Source organism: Papio anubis, chromosome 11, assembly GCF_008728515.1.
Source record: "Papio anubis isolate 15944 chromosome 11, Panubis1.0, whole genome shotgun sequence".
Taxonomy (NCBI): domain Eukaryota; kingdom Metazoa; phylum Chordata; class Mammalia; order Primates; family Cercopithecidae; genus Papio; species Papio anubis.
Genome location: NC_044986.1, coordinates 55548505 through 55557671, shown reverse-complemented (window position 1 = coordinate 55557671; position 9167 = coordinate 55548505). Strand labels below are relative to the sequence as shown.

General features: G+C 36.2%; 1 protein-coding gene across 1 annotated transcript in view; it reads left to right on the top strand.

Annotated features, from left to right (window-relative positions):
- Nucleotides 1-223: 223 nt before the first annotated feature.
- Nucleotides 224-9167, top strand: part of FAM13C (family with sequence similarity 13 member C) — a 140755-nt gene continuing 131811 nt past the window's right edge. Inside the window, exon 1 of the mRNA XM_017963067.3 lies at nt 224-483. The gene's annotated coding sequence lies outside the window, so the exon portion shown is untranslated. The remainder of the gene's footprint in view (nt 484-9167) is intronic.

Here is a 9167-nt window from a genome sequence, read left to right as displayed (position 1 = left end):
TCTCTCTCCACACAGGCAACAAGGAAAGGCTGTGTGAGGACACAGCAAGGAAGTGACCATCTGCAGGCCAGGAGGAGAACCCTCCCAAGACACTGAACTGGGGACTGCTAGCCTTCGAAATGTGAGAAATTTCTGTTCAAACCACCCAGTCTGTGGTATTTTGTGTCAGCCTGAGCTGACTAATACACATTCCTTCCTCCAGCCAAGGTTTTCTTGTGTTCATTTCATTGTATAATGCCCTCTTACGCTGACCACAGTGTGGCCCTGACTCAAACTGAGCCAATCAGAGTCCCTCTTGAAGATTTTTCAAATTGAGACAAAAAGGAAGAGGGCACAGGGGAAGTTGAAGATGTCATTTTAAGAGTTGCCAGTGGTGAGGACTCAAGCAGGGTCCAAGAAGCCAGTCTGAGAGAATGAAGCTAAAATTCCAAGAGAAGCAGAAATAACACGGAAAGAGAAGGAGAGATTCCTCAGAGACATTTGGTAAGAAGCAGATTGCCTAAAGGATATGCAGCCCATTCACTCTCCTATATATCTGCTTTCTCAAAATTGTGCTTCAGAATAGTATCAACGTTCTACATTGGTGCTTAGTATTAGCAGCAACTCCATGACACTGTTATAATTTTTTAAGACTCCTGGAGATGTTGTACATGATACAGTGTCTTTTTTTTAAAGGTGAATAAGATAAATATATTTCTAGTTGGAGGCTGTAAGACTGTTTATGAGGAATAACTTCAGTGAAAGGAGCATAGGATTGGATTTAGACGCTAGATTTCAAGTCAGGCCCTACCACTTAAAAGCAATGTGAGTGCTCTGCAAAAGTAAGGGCATTTGTGAAGTAAAAGTAAATAATGTGTGTCCTACATATCTCACATTGTTGTTGTCAGCCAATGTATGTACAAAGTGCTTGGTAAAGTAGGAACCATAAATAATTTTGATTCATCAGTTCCAATCCTGCTTTTACCATGAATTTCAAGATAACTTTTTCACTGTCTTTTTTTTTTCATGCTGCACAAGAGCTCCAAATATTACTGTTTGGAGAAATCTGCACCTTAATAAGAGCAGTTGCTTGTGAGAAAAAAAAAGACAAGACTATATGTGAGATGGGTAAGCATTTCTGTTGGCCTGGGGTGATGGCAGTCCTTTATCTGCCATCTAGCTCTAAGCTCTGGGCTCTGAATCCTTTGTGCAGGTAAATACCAAGGTTGGGTTTTGAATGATTATAGCAGAATAATTTAATTTGACTCACTCTAGGGTTGATTGATTATCAGCATGTTGTTTATTCCTATTTTAAGTCTGTTTTGATTCAAACCTTGGATTTCTCTCTTCAGGACTGTATGTGTGTATGTGGGGTTAGGGGTGACAGAGAGAAGGAGAAAGAAAGATTTTTATTTTTCCTTTTAATAAATATTCATTGAAAAACTTATGGAATATAAAGGAAATAGTGATATAAATTAAAATTTACTCCATAACTCTCCTATACATAAATCCTATTAGCTATGAGTTTCTTTTCTATATACAATTATGTAGTTGAGATTATGCATATATACAATTCTGCATCCTAGCTTTTCAAAATAACATGAGAGCTAGATAATTTCCCAAAGTCATTAGAATTCATTGAAAATATAATTAATGGCTATAAAATAATTCATAATAGATGGAGTATATATAATATCGATTTCTATTTCATTATTACCTTATTTGTAGGTGAATTACAAATTTTTGCTATTATATTAGTTTGTAGCAACAGTAATTTTGGTTTTTGCCATTACTCTTAATGGTGTGATTAATAAAAAATCTTTTTAAAGAGAACTTTTTAAAGAGTTTAAAGAGTTCTTTTTAAAGAGAACTTCCTATTTATTTGTAGCACTTCTTTTACTAGGTGTGGGGACTCCTCCACTTACAAATAGATTCGTCCTGAAGATAGTGTGTAAGTCCATTTGTTCTTAAGTCCAAAGGGACCAGCAAAGGTATTACCATCTGTTTGTGGCAGGCAAAGATAAGAGTTCTTTTTCTTTATCTGGATTTTTAAATTGAAAGTTCATAAGCAGGTGAGCTTTTGTGCTGAATTCTTAGACACTGAGTGTGCTTCTAAACTATTCCATAGAGCTAACCATTTATCTAATTTTATATCTTATTTTTATTCAAATAAGATACTATACTGAGTATATAGACATATTTGTTGCAAAACTGTAGAAAATATATAAAATTGTAAGAAGAAAGTTAAAACTAACATTATCTATTGCTGTACTATATTTAATCTTCTGGTATATTTTAATTGCAGTGTGTATTTGTATTTTCCCCCATGTAGTTAAATTTAGATTATTTATGCATTTTGTTTGTTTATGGAAGTCATCCTATGAAAATCAAGCCTGGTGATATGCATTTCACATCTGAGTAAATGAGTTACTATGGTCCAGCTCTTACACTGTGTCCTCTCACCTTACCCAGTCCTATGATCTTATGGCAATAATAATCAAGGAGCTGGTGCATGGAGTATGTGTTGCAGTCTGTGGAGAGAGCAGATGTGAGGTCAGACTCCATACTACATCTACTAACTCTGTGACCTTGTGCAAAGTTTAACCTCTGTGAGCCTTAGTTTCTAGACCTAGAAAGCGAAGTCGATAATAATACCTACTTTTCAAGGTTGGTGTGAGTATCAAATGGAATAATGTACATGAAAAGCAAAATGTGACCTATTACCTTTGTTGACTAAGAAGCAAAAGACTTTGTTAAGTGGAAAAAATGGTGGGTAGAGCATGGAAAACAAATATCAGTGCACTCTTAAACCACAGAAGCATCAAATCCAATATCTGTTTGATTTCAGGAAATATATTTACATGTTGTAGCATTTTGCTCATCTTTTACACCTTGCCAAATCTATACTGGCTTAGAATCTTGTGAAAAATTTATCTTTGTAAGTAATAGCACTAGATTGACATAGTTATACTTTCACTCATTCATTCATTTACTCATTAAATAAAATATTAGTGAGTATCCTATTGTGTGTTAGGTACTGTGCAAAGCCCTAGGAATAAAATATAAGTAAGACATAGAAATTGATCTCAAGGAGCACACAGTCTGGTATGGGAAACAGATGTGTGAGCACAATCTCATGACCACAGTACAAACAACTTACAGAGGGAGCAAAATAAGGAAGAAGTTAATTCTGACTGGTGATCGTGGTGGATGTGGGAGTCATGGGAGATCACACACACACACATGCACCCACACACAGTGGCACTTGAATAACTTGTGCATGCAATGAATGAGGAGCGTTTCTTCTCAACTAGGGGGAAAACATATGCAAAGGCCAGAGAAAGCATACTTGGAGAAGAAAGAAGGAATAATGGGTAAATCCAGGCTAGGGCAAATAAAACAAGATTTTGTAAGAAATGAGGAAATTTAGTCTGGGATTTGTCGTGGATGTGTATATATCAGTCCAGCAACTTGGAAAATTCTCCTTCTCCCGTTCTTAGTTCACATCATTTAAATAGAGCTGACTTTTTCTCCTGCCTTGAGTGCCAATAGATGTGACTTTCATTAATTAAAAACTGAAAAAGTAAAGTATTTAATAAAGATATATTGTTGGATTGACAAAGTCTTGCAAAATGAAAAGGTCATGGAGAAAATTAATTAAAGGAACTCCTGGCTTTGACAAAGTTTGAGAAGCACTAACCTATATGATGATGAACATGCCTCCAACTCTAATATTAAATTCAGCGTCATATAAATTAGGAAATATATGTAATCCTGGCAGCCAAAGTGAGATACTTAATTTGTGGAAGAGGAAGAATAAAGTCATGCTGACTAGAAAATTAAAACGTTTGCTCTTCTATGAAGGAGTCATAAAAAAATAGGCCAACTCATGTCAACTGTGTCGTCCTCAAAGGTCACATGTTTGTTTTTTGTGTTAATTATTTGAATAAATTAGGTTAGAATAATATTTTTCCCATGATTTCTCTGGGGTCAAAGTATATTTCTCTACCTTTTGCTCAATTTTTGGTAGAACTGGTTAATAATTAGATATAATTTTATCTAATAATCTAATAAAAGATATAATTTTATCTAATAATTTTATCAATAATTTGGTAGAGCTGGTTAACAGTATAACATGAAATGAAAGAATATATTTCTAGCAAATATCCTGAATTCCCTTAGAGCAGAGTTGGGATTTCCTATAAACCTTGGTTCTAATAATTTCAAAATAGGGAAACTGTCAAATTGTGTCAGCTTTTTAGTGTCTTAATGCCATCTCAGGAAAAAAAAAAAACATATCAAGTAATAATTTACTGCTACTCCCTTAGCTTTGTCATCCAACTTAAAATGTAAAGCCAGCTTCCCATCTCACAACAAGGACAGAACAATGGTGAGAACAATGGCCAAAACAGTACCAACAGCTCCAGTTGTTAATGGAAGAAAGGATTTTGAGGCACAGAGTTCAGGCTACATGGGAATTCCCCAGTGAGCTACAATTAAGAGGAAAGAAAATCTGGCCCAGAATGCTTACTTTTCCATTAGTAATAAAAGTATTTATGTCATCATTGTTACTGCTCTTGCCATAGTTATTAATTTTAAGGGTTCTCAACCATCTGTTGGGAGTGAGAAAATAAATGGAGTGGTTCTTTTTAGGTAGGATTGAATATAGGACTTAGTTCAGAGAAACCATTCCTAATGCCATCAATTTGAAGTTAAGATAAAAGATTTTTCTAGGCATCTCACCAGCAGTGACATGGTAATGGAAGCGTGGTTCTTTTTTTTTTTTTTTTAATCCGAGAAAGGTATGAGACTAGAAATAAATGTATAGGTACAAAAAATATTTTGTTAGAGGTTCGGGTGGGAGAAAGAGGTTCTCTGGGTGTCTGAGTCACACTATTTTGCTGATTTCTTTTAAACAGGAAAAAAAGGAGACATTTTAGCTTGACACAACTCAGTGAAATCAGCTTGATCCAGCTGTCTAAAGCAGCAGAAATGATTGCAGCTGGCTAATCTCTAATTATAGAATCTCTATTGCTGGTGATGTAAGTGGCTGAATCTGTGGTTTGACTTCTATGATCTCTGGCTTTATGAGAAACTGGGATTTTTCGATAATGTTTTTTTCCTTCTGCATAATAAACTAAACAAATTTAAATTAACTCTTGGGCAAATATGATTAAGAAACTGCAGATGATATTTTTGTTCCTTTTGCTGACCAGAGTATGCCCTAACTATGACTTTGGATGAAGCTATTAAATGCTGTTTCCATGGGATTCAGTCCAGAGCATTCAGCTCTGACGTCCTAAGGTATTTGGAGAGGCCAAGGTCAACATCAGCAATTTTGAGTTTTAAAGAAAGTTTATTTCTTTAGTGGTTTGTATTTAGAGAAGATTTCAGACAGAATTATTGCATTTTGACTTTACTCTTAACTCTTCATCGATCATCTGCCTTTCTCATTCCCACTCTGTCCACTAAATGATTGTTTTGCAAAGACTAGTTTAATGAGAAACAAGCATCAAGGTTCAAACTAGGTAAGTTATGAATATTAATATACAAGTCTGTGAGGTTTGCTATAACAAAATATCATACACTGTGTGGCTTAAACACAGACATTTATTTCTCACAGTTCTGGAGGCTGGGAAGTCCAAGATGAAGATAGTGGTTGATTCGTTTCTAGTAAAGGCCCTTTTCCCAGCTTGCAAGTGACTTATTTCTTGCTGTGTCCTCACATGATGGGAAAAGAGAGCTAGCATTCTGGTCTCTTCTTATAGGACCACTACTTTTATCATGAGGACACACCCTCAAGACTTCATCTAAACCTAATTACTTACAAAGGTTCTGCCTCCAAATGCCATCACTTTGGTGATTAAGGATTTAACATATACATTTTGGAGGGATATGAACATTCATTCAGTCCATAACAGGAAAACGTTAGTTAGATTGGGCTTATCAGACTATAATCCTCAACTTGTCACTTTAAGAGAGGAAATAGCACAGATTTGTTTGGTTAAAGGAATCTCAAGCACTCCCACGATGGTCACCACTCAGTGTCCCCTAACATCTTTGTGTTTGGTATTACACAATCATAATTAATGTTGGAAATGTTGCTCAAAACATGGAAAAATTTTTCGATACTAAATAGTTAATATGCAGTGTGTTCTCTGTATAAATTCATAAACCTGGACTCATAAATTAAAAAGGTTTTCAATTGGTTTTGGAGTAAAAAATTTCAATTACAGGCAAGTCAGGAATTTGATATAATTGGTATGCTCTATTCCCTTAGTATTTTAGCAATACATCATCTGGCTTCATAAAATATACAATTTCTATTTTGAGTTTTAAAATCACCAATTGTTAGATAAATTTAGCCATTCTTTGCCTCCCAAACCAATCTATTAATGAACAATCCTCAATCCTAACTTGGGAAAAGTATCTTTTTCTTGATCCATTAGAAAGCAGAGACTAAGGCAAGGATTAAAGTGCTGAAACTTTAGGAGGTGTAAGCCTGGGGATGTTGCGGTGAGGAAGAAGGAAGTAAGTCATAGAAAGATGCGAAGCTATGTGATATGATGTTTCCATGCTGGCTACCGAATCCCAATGAGCCATGAAAAGAAATGGCTGGTCATTCAGGAGGCATGCTCACTTAGCATGAAGGATTTCTCCAGAAGGGCTTGGAAGACGTGCACCTAAATGTAGCCCATGGAAATGGGAAAGGAGGGCAGAGGTGTCCATCTGGCTTGTTCCTGTTACCTACTTTCCACTGGTCAAGTTTCACTCTGCAGGGATCGAACTCCCCTACACTTTGCGTTGTGCCATCAGACCCCCTGACAGCTTAGGAAGCCACTTTGGCATTTGAGTCTTGAGGCACAGGGGTCATTTGGCATGAGGAACATAAGGGCCATGGAGGCCCAAGAATTTAACTCACACGTTCTGTCTCAAAGACCTTAGTGATAGCAGCAGTGATGGTGTGGTTCAGAAGGCAGATGTTGCCCCAAAAGCACGGGCAGTCAAGCCAATCCAAGTTAGCATACAAGATTCAGTCTGACACAAGATACTTCTGCCTAATTTGAAACTTTGTAATATGAGAAATTTAAAAAATGTAAAAAGATAAGAGAGGCATGAAGTTGAGAATTTTGTAGGGAAATATATCCATTCTGAAACATTTAGGGGAAGAGGATTAGATTAGTCAGGATTCTCCAGAAAAATAACACACACGCATACACACACATAATGAGATTAATGATAAGGTATTGGTGTATTTATGAAGGTATTGGTACAATTATGAAGGCTGTTAAGTTCAACATCTGCAGAGTGGGCCATTGGTATGGGACACACACAGAACTGATATTCCAGTTTGAAGGCCATCAGGCAAAAAGAGCTGGTGTTTACAGTTGTGTGAGGGCAGTCTGTGGGGAAAACATTTCTTACGGTGGTGAGGATCTGAATTTTTGTTGTATTCAGGCCTTCAACTAGATGAGGCCAACCATGTTATATGATCGTAATCTGCTTACTCTACTGATTAAAATGTTAATCTAAATTAATGTTAAAATCTACCAATATAATTGTTAATCTCATCCAAAAACATCTTCATAAAATCATCCAGAACAATTTGTGACCAAATATCTGGGCATCCAGTGACCCAGTTAAGTTGATGCATAAAATTAAGCATCACAAGGGTTTATCCATCTTGCTAAAAAAATTAGTGCGAAATAGTAGGAAGGTATTAAAGCTAAAGAGGTCTGAATCTAAACCCAACCTCCACCAGTTACTAACTTTTTGATCCTAGATAAGTCAATTGGTACGTTTGGGCCTTAGGCTCCTCATCTATAAAATGTGGAGGATTCGCTGTCTAAGGACTTTACAGCTCTAAAATTCACTGACTATTTAATTCATAGCATTCACCTACCCAAAATGTGTTATAAAATGATGAGAAGCCATACTCTACCTAAAATTAAAGCTGAATAAAAGAAATTGATGTAGATTTATAGCAAGATAGATTTACGCCAGACAGACATGTGGAAGAATCTCCTAATTTACTGAAGGGGATGAGGGAGACTGTAAAATGATTAACTGGATAAGATTAGGGAGACAATGATGCCTCTGCTTTCTGATTCCATATACTTTTTGCTTAAAGCAGGGCCAGTCATTCTGGGATTGTGATTCAAGACACTGTAATTCCTGATGTCATTCTACAGATTATATATTTTATGTTTAAATGTTTGCTGTTTTAAATATTGTTTGACATTTTAAATACCTGATCTATGAAAAGCTGCTTAGGGTTCAGAAATGAAGCTACTACAAACAATGGAAATGAAGATTTCAGGGAAGGAATTGGGGAGATAGATTTGAAAAGGTCAATTGTTGGAACTTCAAGCAAAATGCAATTTGCCCATCCTATTTAGTTTTTTGTGGCTATATTGTAGGCCCAGTGGTATTTAGTTTACTAATTCTCTTGCTGGATTTTGTGTGATGATTTTCTTAGCACCTTTTTCTTCTTGCGCCAGTTGCCTTCTATTCCATTGCCTTTGTGTGGGAGTAGATGCGTTAATACACAGAATCTAGCTCTAAAAGTACTCAGCTCTTCTAGGCACATACAAAATAAATCTTCTCCGTCTGGGGGCAGTGGCTCACACATGTAATCCCAACACTTTGGGAGGCCTAGCTGGGAGGATGGAGGCCAAACTGAGACCAGCAAGAGACTACCTCTACAAAAAATTTTTTAAAAATAGCTGGACCTGATGGCATATACTTATAGTGCTAGCTATACACGGGGTTGAAATGAGGGGATCACTTGCCCAGGCTTGAGCCTAGGAGGCTGCAGTGAGCAATGACGGTGCCACTCCACTGCATTCCAGCCTGGGTGACAGAGCAAGACCCTGTCTCAAAACATAAAAATAAAACAAGTCTTCTCAGATAGGTATCATAAGCTCTGAGAGTATGCAACAATTATATTATACTCTGTAGTATATACACATATGAATAAAAATAATTGTTAATATCCCAGGTTGGCTTTTGTTATTCCAATATGAGCATGTGTGAGGTTAAGAAGTTTGACAACTTTGTGTAAAATATAGTAAACTTGAGAAATAGAATATATTTGATCATTTGGGTACAAAAAGTTACTTTGATTTTTTTTTCCAAATATGCCTCGTTAAGGCAATTTAATCTTAGATCAGTCAATTTGCCACCAT